Source organism: Lissotriton vulgaris, chromosome 5 (genome assembly GCF_964263255.1).
Source record: "Lissotriton vulgaris chromosome 5, aLisVul1.2, whole genome shotgun sequence".
In the NCBI taxonomy this organism is placed as follows: Eukaryota; Metazoa; Chordata; class Amphibia; order Caudata; family Salamandridae; genus Lissotriton; species Lissotriton vulgaris.
In genome coordinates this window covers 1,055,634,025-1,055,652,860 of record NC_141693.1, presented here as the reverse complement: position 1 = coordinate 1,055,652,860, position 18,836 = coordinate 1,055,634,025, and the positions used below count along the sequence as shown (strand labels likewise).

The 18,836-nt window shown below is 43.9% G+C and overlaps 1 protein-coding gene across 4 annotated transcripts in view; it reads left to right on the top strand.

The window, feature by feature from the left end:
* The window catches only part of CNNM2 (cyclin and CBS domain divalent metal cation transport mediator 2), a 1,082,606-nt gene that overhangs the window by 685,103 nt on the left and 378,667 nt on the right, over positions 1–18,836 (top strand). The gene's annotated exons all lie outside the window — the stretch shown is intronic.

The following is an 18,836-nucleotide window of genomic DNA, read 5'->3' as shown; positions in this document are numbered from 1 at the left end:
TGCCTATCCTAGGCTCCAGCTTTACCTGGACACCTAAAACAAAGAGCCATCCACTATAACTTCCTAATATGCAAAGTCTCGATAGGCCCTGGAGGACTCCCACCCAGGCTGGCAGGGTGGTAACCGAGGCATGTGATGGGGACGACTAGAAGGTATGAACGTTGCTGGTAAGTACTGGACTGTAACCTCCACTACTGTATTCCTTGTCCCAGTCCTAACAACATAAGGATGTACATGAGCATAAATGAGCCCATTAAACAAAAAAAATAGACGCCCAGTATAAACGCATACTGCACCAAGAAACCAAGAACATCAAGTGTCCGGAACTTGCAGGCTCTGGTGAACCAGATGCTGTTGAAAACCTCCCACCCACTTGCTGCTGGCAATAGGTCATCAAAGTATAATGGAATGCCCAGCCAGGTGGCGAAATTGTACAAGTCTTTCGGAGAAGCTTCCCTGAAGACTGTGCAAAAAATGGATACACCCATGGGGTATAGACCCCTACTTTGTTGTCAGGAATAGTGATAGCCAGTCAAGCCCAGTGACTGAGGATTGCTAGGCAATGTCCGTGTCCGGCCTTGTCATAAGTGGTTAGAAGGGAATTAGACTAATGGAAAGAAGCCAAACAAGCCAAGTTAATGCAGATGGCTCTATGAACAGGAATGGAAATGCAGTTCATTACTTGAGAAAGGAGAGGGGAAAAAAGACATTCAGGTCTAAATTCTGTGACAAAACGTTAGGGGGGGGGGGAAGGATCCCAACAAAGTACCATTTTGTAAGAAGAAAAAGGCAGCAATACAGAGTATGGTTCCGGGTGCTCCAGTCCTATATCCTGAACCAATTGCTGCTGGAAAAAAAAAGAACTTTAGCTTAAAAAAGCATTAAATCCCCTGAATCCGGAAGTTCAAAGAGGACCCCCTGAAGACTCTGAAGCACTAAAGGAAAGTCCCAAATCGACACAAAAAGAATGAATTACTGTACAATGAAGGAAAAAAAACTCTAATGCCAATTCGATATTAGCTGCACTATGATACCCTGAATAGTGGCCTATGGCATGTAAACTGTTCAGGTCTAAAGCTTTTTCTCTGCCCTGTTGGGTCCCTCGAAGGGTCTTCTATCAGTTCAACACTGTTTAATGTGTACGTGAACCCAATAGCCGAATTGGTTCGATCATATGGCTTTACAGATACTCAAATTGTAATTAACATCTCTAATAATCCTCTAGCAGTTGAGACATTTCAAGAAATATGTTTGAGGTAGGGAGGTGGATGGTGACTAAATGCCTACAATTAAATGGGGAAAAGACAAAAGTCCTGTTATTTAGCCCCACCTCAATTCTATGGTCCTACCAATGGTGGCCATCTGAATTGTGAGCTTTGCCCATACCTATGTACTCTATGCTTGGAATGTAGGTGTCGTTTTTGGTAAAAAAAAGATCTTTCTTTCAAGACACATATTAAAGTGGGTGCCACATGCTTTTATATCATTACTCTTGAGGGAAATATTTCCCTTCATTACCCTTTCCTCACACAAAACAGCATCACGAGTTTTGATTGCTTCTAACGTAGATGATTGTATCTCCCTGTACTTAGGAGGCAATAAATCTTTGTTGTCAAGACTACAAGTAGCTAAAAATGCAGCCACCAGATTGATACTAGGAATTCCCAAATATTAATTAGTCTCTGAGGCCATGCAGTGCTTGCACTTTCAGCATTGCAAGACGTAGCCGGTAAACTTCTAGAAGAATACCATCCCTCAAAATAATTCCATTGGCATGCATAACCCTTGGGGCTTGTTTGGATGGAATGTAGAAACAGAGACAGAGCAAAAACGGATGTTAAGATGGCTGGTCCCTTCTTTTAGGCAGCCATGAAAAGGTGGAGCCTACGTTCAAGATCAAGGAAGATAAAACCTCATGTTGTTAGGGCTTGGACAAAGGAGTAATGTCCAGTACTCTTACTCAATGCACATTATATATGTCTGTACCAACCACAGTGATGGAAATATAAAAGTGGTGCTAACAACGTCGAAAAGAGTTCGAATCCTATCAGAGGAACTTTTTATCATTTGTTGGTTCTTTTTTTTTTACAGTGCAGCTTTTCTCCTTTTATTGTATATTCATTAGTAACATATTATTCACACAAGTATCATTAGTTTCAACTATCAGGATGTATGTACCAATTCTCCAGACGTCGCATACTACATTGAAATAAACATATGGAATAATATTTAATAATAACATGACAATTTTGTACAAGAGTGCTAAAAATGGGGGTATGTCTCTTTCAAGAAGAAGCAGCAGTTTCATCGTCTAATCGCTGTGATCACGTTATTCTCCAGAATAGCTAAATATCAAGCATGGGTAACACTCTTATTTGTTCAATGTGAATCAGGCATAACATACAGCGAGTCTCGCTCTGTCTAAATACTCCACTCAGCATCTGTTTTCAAACATTCTACAACTCTCTACTCCCCACCACTGTTTTTTGGCTCCAGTCTGTAATCGTTTTATTCCCACCAAGTCCATTCTCTTTCCTTTTAGTGCTTCTCTCGGGCTTAATAACTGGTCAATAGCTTGATATATCAGGTAGGAGTGAAATATTTTTTTGATCTTTGCTCCCATTTGAGACCAATAAAAATGGCTTGCCTGCCAGTCTTGGATCTTAGTCACACCGAAGTACTCAGCCCATCAGTATACCGGTACCAACTCCAAAACGTAACCGCCCTAAACATAGAGACACCCCCGGTCTCCTGGGGTCGATAGGATCATGGCCATTGTAGTGAAGTTTCTTCTTCAATATCACCCTGAGCAACTATTTCTGATCTTCAAAGGGTGGGTGCTCTTTCTGCACCTTGCATAAATCAGCCTTGCTGGCTCCCGATGGTCTGCAGAAGGACAAGCTCAAGCAACCCTTCCTGTGCATAAAGATGTGTCTCATAAATTACAGGAGCTTTTGCCTGATGGACTGACATCCTATCGATCTTCCTTCTCAGGCTTCTTTTCCTTATTTGTCCATCTCTCCTCTTGGGTACCTGGCTTGCCTGTGCATAGTTGCTATGATCTGACTCCTAAGATCACTGAGTGCAAGTACCCTCAGAAGAAACCTGAGTTGCTTTCTGGGCCCTTGTAGCCACTGCTAAGTAGCTGTCTCCCCCCTAATACCGACTATAGCTCATTGTGTGGAGCTAACCATTGCATTGCAGACCTACCGGCAGAGAGGGCTCATTGCTATTTTTCAGCCCCTCCCTCATGCCAAGGTAGCAAGGGAGCTCGTTCAAACTTCATGGTAAACATTGACTATCTTGTGGAACTTTCCAGTCTGGTGTCAGAAATCCCTCTATCATGGTCTCGCTGACTGCTGCGCCCTAGATAGCAGTCTCAGAGAACTTCCTGAAATATACTTTGTGAAGGTACTTGACAGTGTTGCTATGCATCTTCACCAGAGCTTCAGGCACAATCTCAATCTCTAAAGTAAGCAAGAGAAATTGTCAACATTCCCTCTTGACCCCACTAGGCCACTGTGATCCCCATCCCCAATCTACTTATCCCATTGAACATAATTTCTGTGGCATTATTGCCAGGGCTAAGACAATGCTAGCAGACACCCTGGAGCCATCAAATTGGTTCTTCGGTCCCTGGCAACCTCGGTCATCCTTCTTAGGCGTTTTGGGACACCACTTGCTTTACTCATATTTTGGGGACCTTTAAAAAAACAGCCTTGATTTGATCATCCTTCGTCTCACTTCCATTCTGGCTTGACTTGTGCAGAACAGATCCAGCTTTGTTTTGATTTGCCCCTTGCATCTTTTACACATTCTAGTTCTGACCCATCAGTCCCCTGCCTTTGCTAGCACTCTGGAGTCTGAGAAAATGGTGAATTAATTATTGAAAACAATTTGCTCCACTGCAACACGTTATGCATTTGATTGCTTGTTTTAAAATTGCTGCCTATGATCCATTAAATGTGTTTTAAGACACACACTATCCTGATTTGGTGCAGCTGTTTGGCACAGTCACTGAACTTCTTCAGGTACTTCTAAACGGTCATTCCAAGCTTCGAAAGCAGAGTATTGACTGTGGTGTTCCTGTTTTCAAGCTGGAATGGCTTTGGTCCACTATTCCTGTCAACTCCTTAGTACCATAGCTGCCAATGCTCCTTTTTAATCTGAATCATGCCACATCAGATCTCTGAACACCATAGTCTGTTGTCAATATCACCTCCAGTAGATGGGTTGGAGCAAGCTCAAATCTTCACTCACTGGGATGTTGCTACTTTCAAGAGTGCTGGGCACCAAAGCCTGTATGCCACCCACTTCAAAGCTATGATCCAAGTAACCCCTTCCACTTCCAGGGCTTGTTTGTGTCCATCCTTGCCACTTGCACCAAGTCTTTTATCTGGTCTGGACCGTTTCAAATCATCTAGGGTCAGTACCAAGCCCCTTTCTGGTTTTTGTCCTTCAAATCCCTTGTTCTGATGGCCACCTTAGCGGGAGTGATACCTCTTGCAGAGGTTGGTCTGCTAGCTTTGGAGAGTGCATGTCAAGAATGAAGACTCTCATCATAACTCATTTTGCATAGAGCCACCTCCAACTCAGAAGCATTATAATAGTACACAGTTTAATTTATCCTCGATTAGTGGTCTCCTCCTCATTATTTGTAGAACTCTCATTTTGGAGGCTAGTCTTGCTTCTTCACAGGCTCTAAAGACATTTTCCAGTTATCAGCTCTTCATCTGATAGCCAAGATAGAGAAAGCTCACTTTGGACAGCTCCACCAGGGCTTGGGTCGTCAGGCCAGACACGATAGCCAGGTTGATCTGCATTTTCACAACACTTGAAAACAAAACATTTAACCTTGTCAGGAAACATATGTCTCGTCTGCCAAAAGTGCTTTGTAGTTAGGCAGAACGGCACAGGGGAGTCAGTCATTGACTCCAGTTAAACAAAAATAAGATTAAAGTGATCATTATTGGTCGTAGAGGCCTTTTGAGGAGCCAAATCTTGGCGATTACCATTCCATTGATTAAACTTTAAATCAGTTTGGAGACTGACATCTCAATCAGACCACACGTTGAATCACGTTCATCATCATGATGTTTTTATTTACAAGTGTTAGGAAAAATACTTTCCCACTGGACACCTGATGAATATATTTTAACAGTATTGGGTATCGTCAATTATCAAAGTTGTACATTGGTATCACTGTGTGTAGGAGGACTGCTAGTGGTTCCATAAAGTGACTGCTAGTCTGGTCATTCGACCACACAAACACTATTCTGCAATCTTTCTTTTTCAATTTCACTATTCGCAACCTATCTTTGCCTGTATCTGCCTAAATCTTATTCAGAACACATTATATATTACTTTGGAGAACTGTATCAACAAATACTCCCGTAATTTGTATTTTGAAAATTTGTAGAGTGCATTATACCCAAGGGTGTCAAGGCGCTAGAAAAGAGGAGGAGCTACTGCAAAAGAGGACATCAGACTCATCCATGACGAAAGATAGACAAGCCAAGTTTTCAACTGCTTACGAGAAGCAGCATGAGAGGTTAGACTCTCAATGTGTGGTAGTGTATTCCACCGTTTCTCGGCGGTGACCCAAAAGGAATCCCCCCAACCTGGCTTTTCAAAATCTAGGTACTTCCACTTTACTGAGAGAAGTAGACCTCAGCTGTCTATTGGGAATATACTAGTGAAAGGCCGTTGCCAGAGGCAGTGGCCCCGGCGTTAAAGGGCAGAGTGAACCAGATAGAGGGCTTTGAAGGTCAACCGCTTCCTGACAGGCAGCCAATTCAGAAAACGAATGCCCTCTCTCACCGACTGACGTTTAGGAATGTCCAGGACAAGCCGAGCAGCAACTCTCTGGATAGTTTGAAGTCTATTCAGAGTGGTTTTATTAATATTTAAGGACAGAGCATTGCAATAGTAAATGTGTGATGTAATAAGGGCGATGACCACTGCATCTCTGAGCTCTGCCAGTATGAGCGGGAATACCTTTTTTAAAGTTTTGATAATAACGAAACAGGTGCTCCCAATTCTCTTGGTCTTAATGTCGAAGGAAATGTGAGTGTCAAAGATCACCCCTAAATGTTTAGCCTAAATGACTGGAAGTGGTAGGGGACCACAAAGCACTGGCAGCCACAGTTCCGACCATACCAACATTTGCTCTCTGAAAATTGGGATATCTGTCTTGTCGGCCTTGAGCTAAATTATTTAGCCATCTGACCAGGTGCTTGTATCAGTGCCACGTTTGACAAGACATTGGAAAGGTGATAATTCTTTCTCTGTTTTGGCCCCAGCATAACATTTCTGAACAATTGCAGATCTTTAAATTGATTACATTTCTCAAACAACTTACAATGATTTAATGAGGGTGTTTGAACTCAGTCACTTGGAATATTAGTAAATTTATTTTTGGAACGTGAGAAATAAGTAGCACCAGCAAACCTTTATAGGTATTAATGTATGCTATAAAAGACATCAACGGTACAAAAGGGGGTGGTGATGGACGGAGCATCTGAATCAATCAAACACTCACACCCAGTCAAAAGATCTAGGTTTAATCCATCACCGTTCTTTAGCCCACTCTGCCACCCCAGTTCAGACATGGCTATATGCAAATCAGTCTGACCCTGTGCCTCATGGGAACAGTCCAGCCCGAACTGCCAAGCCATGTCTTCCCTGGACCGGAAACAAGCTTCCGAGGACCGGTTTCTGGAATTCGAGGGCCGACTTCAGCCCAGCTTGCTTGAATCCAGTGGCAAAGTGAGCAAGGGACTCACGTCTGAGCATACCCTGCCACACTTATGGCGGCCAAAAGCGGTACAAAAGGGGGTGGTGATGGACGGAGCATCTGAATCAATTAAACACTCACACCCAGTCAAAAGATCTGGGCTTAATCCATCACCATGCTTTAGCCCACTCTGCCGCCCCAGTTCAGACATGACTATATGCAAATCAGTCTGACCCTGTGCCTCATGGGAACAGTTATGTTATGTTATGTTATAACCTATTTGTAAAGCGCACTTTGACCAAGGTTTCATGGCGCTATTTCGAGCTGTACTGAGTTGACTGTTCTGAGTTGACAGCTGTGGGATCGGTTTACTCATGTGCCTGTATGAACATCCATGTCTTGAGCTGCCTTCTGAATTGAAGCAGATGGGGACAAGAACGGATCTCCCATGGGAGTGAGTTCCAAAGTTGTGGCTTCAGATAACCGAAAGGGCATCCGCCATGCCGCTTACGTTTAAACTTTGCTCTCACCAACAGATTTTGATGTTTAGAACGGAGATCACGGGTTGGAATGTATCTCAAGATCAGATTGTTAATAAAAATAGTACTATAACAGTTTAGGGACTTAAATATAAGACAGGCAGTTTTGATGGTAGCCCGTTGGAGCAGTGGGAGCCAGTGTAGCTTTTTTATCAGGGGTCTGGCCGATTGCCACTTAGGCTGTTGATAAATCAGTCGTGCGGCCTGGTTCTGTACAAGCTGGAGCCTCTTGATCTGATAAGAGGGAAGGCCTAGATATATTGAATTTGCATAGTCTAAATGGGACAGGACTAGGCCAATCACAGCTTGTATCAGTGCTGCCTGGGTGAGCAGGTGATGTATCTTCTGGATTTTTCGCAGTTGGAAAAAACATTTAGAGACTACTGTGCCCACTTGGGTGTTAAGAGACAGATCTCCGTCAATAGTCACCCCCAGGCTTTTTACGGAAGAGGAGGGTTTGGGGAATGGCCCTAGTTCTGCCGGCCAATAATGAGGGCTTCAGGAGATACGACTATCTCCTATCAGCAGAACCTCTGTCTTTCCGGGGTTCAGCTTCAGATGGTTATAATCCCTCCAATGACGGATGAACACCATGGTATCCTGAAAGTTGGTAATAGATTCAATAGAATTATCTATGGTGAAGGAAAGCTGCAGATCATCTGCGTAGTTGAATGTTGTTACTTTCCTCTGTTTTAAAGCTTTGATCAGGGGGCGTAGATAGATGTTAAACAGATGTGGGGACAAGGAAGAACCCTGGGGAACCCCACATGTGGTATTCAACCCTGGAGCTGTGAAGTTAGCCAGGCGAACAGCCTGTGTACGGTCTTCCAGAAAGGAGGTGATCCATCTCAAGGCTGTGCCCTGAAAGCCTGCACGTCCGACACGGTCCACCAAGATCTTATGGTCCACCGTGTCGAACGCGGCTGACAGATCTAAAAGGACCAAGGCTTGAGGGGTTCCAATGTCAGCCTCCCTACGGAGCTCGTCCAGAACTACCAAAATGACCATCTCAGTCGAATGACCTGGACGGAAGCCGGCTTGATGGGAATCCAGGTGTCCAGACTCTTCTATAAAGGTGGACATGGATTTCGCGACATGTGCCTCCAAGACCTTGGCTAAAAATGGAAGCAAGGAGATGGGGCGGTAATTAGATGGTTCTAATAAGTTGGCGCCAACCTTTTTGACCAAAGGGACCACTGTGGCGTCCTTAAATGATTTAGGGACGCAACCATGAGTGAGTGATAAGTTTAATAAAGATAGGGCAGGTTGAGGAATATTGGAAAATACTTCCCTCAGTATGTGTGGGGGGCAGCAATCTCTGGGAGATCCAGATTTAACTTTGGACATCAAGGAGATAAACGATTCAATATCGATCGTAGGAAAACTATCCATGGTACAAGTATTCCTGAAGGAATCAGGCGGGATCACAACTAATGGGGAGCATACAATGCTAGCTTTAATTGTTGTGATCTTTTCTATGAAGAAAGTATTCAATTTATCACATAGTTCATGTGTGGGAGTAGGTTAAGATGTCACTCTATCAGGATTGGATAGTTCATCCACAATTGAGAAAATCTCTCTCGATTTATTGGTGGACGTTAAGATCTTGAGGAAAAATATTCTATCTTGGCTGCCTTAATAGCTTTCTTATATTTTGCCTGCTCTAGTTTATAGAGGAGCTTATCTCTAGGGTCATAGCGAGCTCTCCATCTCCTCTCCTTCTGGCGGAGTAATAGTTTAATTTCCTTTAGTTCGGGAGAGAACCATTTATGAGCATCTGCCTTCCGGTTTTTCTTAATTTTTTTGGGAGGGGCAAAATGATCACTTGCTGTTTTTAACCAACCAGAAATCTGAGTATCAGAGAGATCCACGTTCTGGTCCAGGTTGGGTGTTGAGCCGGCCAAAAAGTTCTTGAATTCAGGTATATCAATGGATTTCCAACATCTAACCGTCCCGCCCTCAACCAGAGGGGTATTAGCCCTGATAGCCAGAGTGAGATGGAATGTCACCAGAAAATGGTCAGACCATATACATGGGAGTACCTTCAAGGCAGAGATGATTAGATTTGTCGTCCAGACCTGGTCCAAAATATGGCCTTTATTATGAGTTGGTATAGAAATGTGTTGTATAAGATTAAAATTCATTAAAAGGTTGGTAAATTCAAGAGAATGGCGACCACCTGCTTGGTCACCGAACCAATAGTTAAAATCGCCAATAAGCAGGATGTTGGCGTATTTGATTGCTAGGTTAGCTATCTGTTCACTCAGGGTAATGGGAAAGAACGGCATGGGCTGAGGGGGTCTATAAACGACTACGCAGATCAGTGATGTGTGATCCGAGTCGAGTTTAATCACTAAATTATCTGCGACGGCTAGATCAAGAGAGTCGATCGATGTAAATTCGTGTTTACGACGAATAATGGCCCGAACTGCCAAGCCATGTCTTCACTGGACCGGAAACAAGCTTCTGAGGACCGGTTTCTGGCATTTCAGCCGTCTACAGCCCTGCTTGCTTGAATCCAGTGGCAAAGTGAGCAAGGGACTCACGTCTGAGCATACCCTGCCATACTTATGGCGGCCAAAAGCGGTACAAAAGGGGGTGGTGATTGACAGAGCATCTGAATCAATCAAACACTAACACCCAGTCAAAAGATCTGGGTTTAATCCATCACCGTTCTTTAGCCCACTCTGCCACCCCAGTTCAGACATGGCTATATGCAAATCAGTCTGACCCTGTGCCTCATGAGAACAGTCCAGCCCGAACTGCCAAGCCATGTCTTCCCTGGACCGGAAACAAGCTTCCGAGGACTGGTTTCTGGCATTCCAGCCGTCTTCAGCCCGGCTTGCTTGAATCCAGTGGCAAAGTGAGCAAGGGACTCACGTCTGAGCATACCCTGCCACACTTATGGTGGCCAAAAGCGGTACAAAAGGGGTGGTGATAGACGGAGCATCTGAATCAAATAAACACTCACACCCAGTCAAAAGATCTGGGTTTAATCCATCACCGTTCTTTGGCCCACTCTGCCACCCCAGTTCAGACATGGCTATATGCAAATCAGTCTGACCCTGTGCCTCATGGGAACAGTCCAGCCCGAACTGCCAAGCCATGTCTTCCCTGGACCGGAAACAAGCTTCCGAGGACCGGTTTCTGGCATTCCAGCCATCTTCAGCCCGGCTTGCTTGAAGCCAGTGGCAAAGTGAGCAAGGGACTCACATCTGAGCATACCCTGCCACACTTATGGCGGCCAAAAGCGGTACAAAAGGGGGTGGTGATGGACGGAGCATCTGCATCAATCAAACACTCACACCCAGTCAAAAGATCTTGGTTTAATCCATCACCGTTCTTTAGCCCACTCTGCCACCCCAGTTAAGACATGGCTATATGCAAATCAGTCTGACCCTGTGCCTCATGGGAACAGTCCAGCCCGAACTTCCAAGCCATGTCTTCCCTGGACCGGAAACAAGCTTCCGATGACCGGTTTCTGGCATTCCAGCTGTCTTCAGCCCGGCTTGCTTGAATCCAGTGGCAAAGTGAGCAAGGGACTCACGTCTGAGCATACCCTGCCACACTTATGGCGGCCAAAAGCGGTACAAAAGGAGGTGGTGATGGACGGAGCATCTGAATCAATCAAACACTCACACCCAGTCAAAAGATCTGGGTTTAATCCATCACCGTTCTTTAGCCCACTCTGCCACCCCAGTTCAGACATGGCTATATGCAAATCAGTCTGAAACTGTGCCTCATGGGAACAGTCCAGCCCGAACTGCCAAGCCATGTCTTCCCTGGACCGGAAACAAGCTTCTGAGGACCGGTTTCTGGCATTCCAGCCGTCTTCAGCCTGGCGTGCTTGAATCCAGTGGCAAAGTGAGCAAGGGACTCACGTCTGAGCATACCCTACCACACTTATGGCGGCCAAAAGCAGTACTAAAGGGGGTGGTGATGGACGGAGCATCTGAATCAATCAAACACTCACACCCAGTCAAAAGATCCGGGTTTAATCCATCACTGTTCTTTAGCCCACTCTGCCACCCCAGTTCAGACATGGCTATATGCAAATCAGTCTGACCCTGTGCCTCATGGGAACAGTCTAGCCCGAACTGCCAAGCCATGTCTTCCCCTGCTCACTTTGCCACAGGTCAGGAACAGGGTCAGAAGACTGATTTGCATATAGCCATGTCTGAACTGAGGTGGCAGAGTGGGCTAAAGAACAGTGATGGATTAAACCCAGATCTTTTGACTGGGTGTGAGTGTTTGATTGATTCAGATGCTCCGTCCATCACCACCCCCTTTTGTACCGCTTTTGGGCGCCATAAGTGTGGCAGGGTATGCTCAGACGTGAGTCCTTTGCTCACTTTGCCACTGGATTCAAGCAAGCCGGGCTGAAGACGGCTGGAATGCCAGAAACCGCTCCTCGTAAGCTTGTTTCCGGTCCAGGGAAGACATGGCTTGGCAGTACGGGCTGGACTGTTCCCATGAGGCACAGGGTCAGACTGATTTGCATATAGCCATGTCTGAACTGGGGTGGCAGAGTGGGCTAAAGAACGGTGATGGATTAAACCCAGATCTTTTGACTGGGTGTGAGTGTTTGATTGATTCAGATGCTCAGTCCATCACCACCCCCTTTTGTATAACTTTTGGCTGCCATAAGTTTGGCAGGGTATGCTCAGACGTGTGTCCCTTGCTCACTTTGCCACTGGATTCAAGCTAGCCGGGCTGAAGACGGCTGGAATGCCAGAAACCGGTAGTCGGAAGCTTGTTTCCGGTCCAGGGAAGACATGGCTTGGCAGTTCGGGCTGGACTGTTCCCATGAGGCACAGGGTCAGACTGATTTGCATATAGCCATGTCTGAACTGGGGTGGCAGAGTGGGCTAAAGAAGGGTGATGGATTAAACCCAGATCTTTTGACTGGGTGTGAGTGTTTGATTGATTCAGATGCTCCGTCCATCACACCCCCTTTTGTACCATAAAAGAGATCAAAGCATAACAAAACACAATGTAAAATAACATAGCACCCTTCACAAGCTCAAATCTGAACTCTATCATCGATTTTGGACATTATACTATAAAGCCATCGGGAGCAAGGTCATAAGCCTGATGCGAGCCCCACCGATCTTTCACACTTCCCAATAGAACACATATAATGCAAACAAGTCACAACTAGTGCAACTCTGGCGTCATTTTACAGCTTGGCCTGAGACAGACTGACTTTACTCGGGTTTGTCTTTATTCTTCTTTCATCCGTATTTTTTCATAGGTTATTCTGAAACTAAATTATGAAAGATAATGCACCTTAAAGAAACAAATCAATCCCAGTGTCTATTTAATACATTTTTGAGTGAAGACATGTGAATTGGTAATGCTGTCTGAGGTACACAGCAGTAAGAAATCTTTATTTTGTATGCATTTGAACACAGTATGTAGAATTGGGTTGAGGACGTGGCTTAACAGCTAGATCAGCCGACTTTGAAGCTGGGGAACCAGGTTCGAGTCCGGCGGGAGGCTCAAGCAGCCTATGATTCTTGGCAATTCACTTAATATCCTCGTGCCTGAAAAACCTGAAAATATTGTTTCCGTCTTCAATGCAACTGATGCTCATGTAAAGAGCTCTGATACCTTCGGGTCAAGTTTGCGCTATATAACAACAGCAACAACAAAAAAATATATAGATATATAATTGACGGGAACAGTTCATTTGAAATATAATTGATTGATTAATTACTTTGAATCATATACATTTTAATTGATCAAATCCCTAAAGCAGACTCATTGTTTTCCTTTTTTTTGTACCCCCACATTCTCCATGAACAGAGTTCCTCAGGTAGTGGACCACACTGGTGAACATGAAGGATGAGAAAAGTGTATCTTGCGCTCTCCCCTGTGTGCAGTAGTAGTTTTTTTTTGTGATCATACACAATCATTGCAAATTTGAAGAACTAGCAGGGCGCCCAGTTGTCAGAGTGCAGTATGTATCAGCAGACATGTCCACTAATAAAATGAGGACAGAAGTGCAGTGATGCAGGGCAGGTGGGTTATGTCTCCATTCTAGACATAGGAGGTAGTGGTATGAGGTTTCAAAATTCTGTCTGACTTATTTCCATGTAGTCTATACACTTCGGAATGCGGAAACCACGTGTTTCAGGTGTATAAAGTTATTAGATGTCTGACCGTACCAGCGTGGCTGACATTTGTGATGTTGGTCCTCTGGGAATAGTTCTGATGGTAAATTTATATATTCTCAAGACTAAATTACCTCAGGCTTTTTCCTGAGGTCACATAAATCAGTATAAAATGGTTGCCTTTATTTGCTATTTTTCAGAACCCTGCACACTAAGAACAATTTATGAAAGCAAGGGCTGATCATAAGAATATGAAGTTTCCCTATTATTGAGGATAGTTACCAGGATGAGAAGGTAACCCGTACATGTATGTTTTTGCATCATGTGAACCCGTAATACACTCCATGGATGAACTTTAGAGACACATTGACCGTGAGAATTAAATTGAATCATTTAAAAATTGTAATCATGAAAATCATAGCAATATCTATCTACCCTTGCTCCTTTTCAATAGTAGGGAGTGTCCCTGATGTCAGACATCAGGCATCTTTTAAAGCCTGTTTGGAAAACAATATAATTCAATCAAATTTAGTTTATACTCAGTCAGCTGACTCCAGATTATACTGCTTTTAAAAATAAACATTACATATAAATATATATATTGATTTATTAATAGATGAAGTAACCCTAGAACATTGAAAAGGCATTCAGAATGATAGGGAAATGTATAACATATTTAGTTGCATCTTGGTTTGCCCAATTACATTGCAAAAATAAACTATTCTGCAGTGTGTTTTGTAGGTGAGTAATTCATGAATATCTGATACAAATGAGCTTTTATCCTACCCAGGCTTGTTGAAAAGGGTCCCTTGGTTTGCCCATGTAAAGCATAAGTGCGAACGGCTTGGGCAACCTTTTTTGAGGAGCACTCCGGGCGATACTTGCCCCTTAGTCCCCCGAGCTGTATTGCCCAAGATTTTTCGTACTCTAAAGCTTGAAGCGTTGCAAGCAAATTCCAAACTTGTCTCTCTTACAACACAGTTTCTTGCAGTGAAGGATAACTATGAGCTAGAGATATTTATGGATGATATCCTTCCCCAGGTTGCAAGAAAATTGTACGTTCAGTTTAGACCAGAGGTCTTCAAACTTTTTGATGCCGAGACCCCCTTGTAAAACCTTTTTAGGCGTAAGGACCCCCTTCCGACAAAAGTTTCTAGAAACTGGTACTCCTCATCATCAACTTTTGACAACCATAAATGCGCCTGTTAGACCTCATCACATCCCTCCATCATTCACCAACCCACACTTTCACACATCCATCCATCCACCCTTTCATCCTTCCATCAATACATCCATCCTTCATCCATCCACCCTTTCATCCTTCCATCCATACATACATCCATCCTTTACCCATCCACCCTTCCTTCCATCCACCCATCATTCATCCACCCACCTTTTCACACATCCATCCATCATTCATCCATGCAACCTTTTATCCATTCATACATCCATCCACCCTTTCATCTTCCCATCCTTCACCTATCCACCCTTTCATCCATCCATCCACCCACCGTTTCATCCATCCATCTACCCATCATTCATCCCCCTACCTTTTCACACATCCATCCATCCATCATTCATCCATCCACCCTTTCATCCATCCATCCTTATCTGTCCACCCTTTCATTCTTCCATCCATACATCTATCCTTCACCAATCTATCCTTCATCCATCCACCCTTTCATCCATCCATTCACCCTTCATTCATCCACCCATCTTTTTACACATCCATCCATCATTCATCCATCCACCCTTTCATTCATCCATCCACTCATCATTCATCCACCCACCTTTACACACATCCATCCATACATCCATCATCAATCCATTCACCCATCCTTTACCCATCCACCCTTCCTTCCATCCACCCATCATTCATCCACCCACCTTTTCACACATCCATCTATCATTCATCCATGCAACCTTTTATCCATTCATACATCCATCCACCCTTTCATCCTCCCATCCATACATCCATCCTTTACCCATCCACCCTTCCTTCCATCCACCCATCATTCATCCACCCACCTTTTCACACATCCATCCATCATTCATCCATGCAACCTTTTATCCATTCATACATCCATCCACCCTTTCATCTTCCCATCCTTCATCCACCCACCTTTTCATCCTCCCATCCATACATCCATACTTCACCTATCCACCCTTTCATCCATCCATCCACCCACCCTTCCATCCATCCATCCATCTACCCATCATTCATCCCCCCACCTTTTCACACATCCATCCATCCACCCGTTCATCCATCCATCCTTATCTGTCCACCCTTTCATTCTTCCATCCATACATCTATCCTTCACCAATCTATCCTTCATCCATCCACTCTTTCATCCTTCCATCCATACATCTATCATTCATCCATCCACCCTTTCATTCATCCATCCACTCATCATTCATCCACCCACCTTTTCACACACCCATCCATCCATCATCCATCCATTCACCCATCCACCCTTCCTTCCATCCACCCATCATTCATCCACCCACCTTTGCACACATCCATCCATCGTTCATCCATGCAACCTTTTATCCATTCATACATCCATCCACCCTTTCATCCTCCCATCCATACATACATCCATCCTTCATCCATCCCCCCTTTCATCCTCCCATCCATACATCCACCCTTTCATCCTCCCATCCATCCATCATTTATCCATCCACCCTTTCATCCATCCATCCTTCATCCGTCCACCCTTTCATTCTTCCATCCATACATCTATCCTTCACCAATCTATCCGTCATCAATCTACCCTTTCATCCTTCCATCCATACATCCATCCATCCACCCTTTCATCCATCCATTCACCCTTCATTCATCCACCCATCTTTTTACACATCCATCCATCGTTCATCCATCCACCCATTCATCCATCCATTCTTCCATCCACCCTTTCATTCTTCCATCCATACATCTATCCTTCACCAATCTATCCTTCATCCATCTACCCTTTCATCCTTCCATCCATACATCGATCATTCATCCATCCAAGCTTTCATTCATCCATCCACTCATCATTCATCCACCCACCTTTTCACACATCCACCCATCCATCATTCATCCATCCACCCTTTCATCCATCCATCCATCCTTATCTGTCCACCCTTTCATCCTTCCATCCATACATCCATCATTCATCCATCCACCCTTTCATCCATCCATTCACCCTTCATTCATCCACCCATCTTTTTACACATCCATCCATCATTCATCCATCCACCCTTTCATCCATCCATTCTTCCATCCACCCTTTCATTCTTCCATCCATACATCTATCCTTCACCAATCTATCCTTCATCCATCTACCCTTTCATCCTTCCATCCATACATCCATCATTCATCCATCCACCCTTTCATTCATCCATCCACTCTTTCATTCATCCATCCACTCATCATTCATCCACCCACCTTTTCACACATCCATCCATCCTTCAGCCTTTCATCCATCCATCCACCCATCATTCATCCACCCACCTTTTCTGTGCCTCTCTCATGGGGGGGTGGGGGGGGGGTGTCCGGGGGATCAGTATCTCTCTGCGTCGTCTTCATTCTTTTTTTTTCCCACTCATGGGAGGGCATCTCTGTGCCTCCCTGCTGGGGGCGGGGGACGTGTCAGGGGACCCACAGCTCCGGGTGCGCAACATCTATTGAACTCAAAGGGCTACACTACAGCCTGCTCCCACAGAGCCCACCCCCCAGCCCCCTTCCCCAGCTCGTGTATGTGATCCCGGCTGTAACAGCTTCAGGGACACACACACAGTCACACCCAAGTACTTGACAGGTCTTTAAAAGACCTTTTACTTCTTAATGAGGCGTTGATGTTTTTCACAACTCGGTGTGAATTAGGCCTCCGCCGTGAGCACCCTCAGCCCAATGCCAGGAACTGCACTCTGCAGAATCTGCGACCCCCTTCCCAGGACTCCACGACCCCCCTGGGGGTCGCGCCCCACAGATTGAAGACCGCTGGTTTAGACACAGCACCTTACCTGTACGTGCGGTCACTAACAAATGGGCTGGGCAGAAAGAGGAGGGTTGCCCTGTATGCATTACACAAAAAGAAACAGAAATGCATGTTTTATTTTTCTGTCCTGGCTATCAGAAAGCAAGGTACTACTGGCTTGTACAGCTTTGTCGAAATCTGGGTTTTGAGCATTGTAGGGAGGCTTTTCAGGTTTTAAAATATGACACATCTAAACCTATTGTGTTTGCTGTTTCACGATACTTAAACAGAATGTGGTGGAGGAGATGGGCTTTTATTCAGAAGAGTAAAAATTCCTAATATGTGTATCGGCAGTATACTTATAAATGTGATTAATATGTGTCCAGTCTCTGTTAGATTCTGGTTTTAGTATTATATTAACTTGTATATAGAATTGTAAATAGTATTAGTTTTCTCTTTTGTCTTTTTAAAATTATTTATGGAACTATTGCTGCTATTCTTCTAGCTGCTTGCCGACTGTATTACATTAATTGATATAATTCTTTCCCGCTGTGCTAATTTATTGCCCCCCTCCCTCTCCAATAGCTGTTTGATAAAATTACTGCATTTGATTCAAAATTGGATTTTGTACTACTTATGGAGTGTTCATTTTTAATCATGGTATACAGTATTTAATAATGTATGCTATTTTGTGTCTGTCTTTACTTTTTATGGTCCTAGTGACCGAAATAAAAGTTTTTGAAACAAAACGATTTTCAGCTAAGTATGCCCTAGAGTGGCCCTTCTTTGCTTATCTTTTATTGTTTATAAAATTAGATATTTATATTTTCACCTGCAGATGACATTCATCATGATGAAAGCTACCCACAAATTAATTTAGGAACTTAAATGTTACACTAACGATTTTGCACTGTTAAATCCTATCAACCAATATTTGGAAAGTAATCACAACAATTAGACCTTGCGGACTCTGCAATAAATCACATAACTATTTTAACTATGTCATTTGAGGATATTGTGATTTAGATGTGAATGGGATAAAACATCTGATTGGCCCTGACAGCTAGGAGGTGAGTGTGGTGGATCTATTATATAGATGTTTAACCTATTGTTTTTAGCAAATACATTAGTTTCTAAAATTGTTTTTGATTTTAATACCTCACATTGCCCGCTGTAGCCTGGGAGGGGCAATACTGAGCGCTCAGGGAATACACTGAGAGTTATATTCTTCCTCATGCTTGGTGTGGGATGCATACATATACCTCAGGGAGTAGTAAACAGACTGTACAGTCAAGATATTTACTAGTGCATGTTTAGTTCAAAGTCAAATTTGTCTATTTGTCAGACATTAATAAGAATAGTAGAGTCAGAGAAAATTGGGACGAGCATACAAAAATATTAAAATAACGAAATCCAGGAGCACACAGGTTGTGATGTGTGAATATATTACAGATTTTATGCAACCATACAATCCTAGATTTGT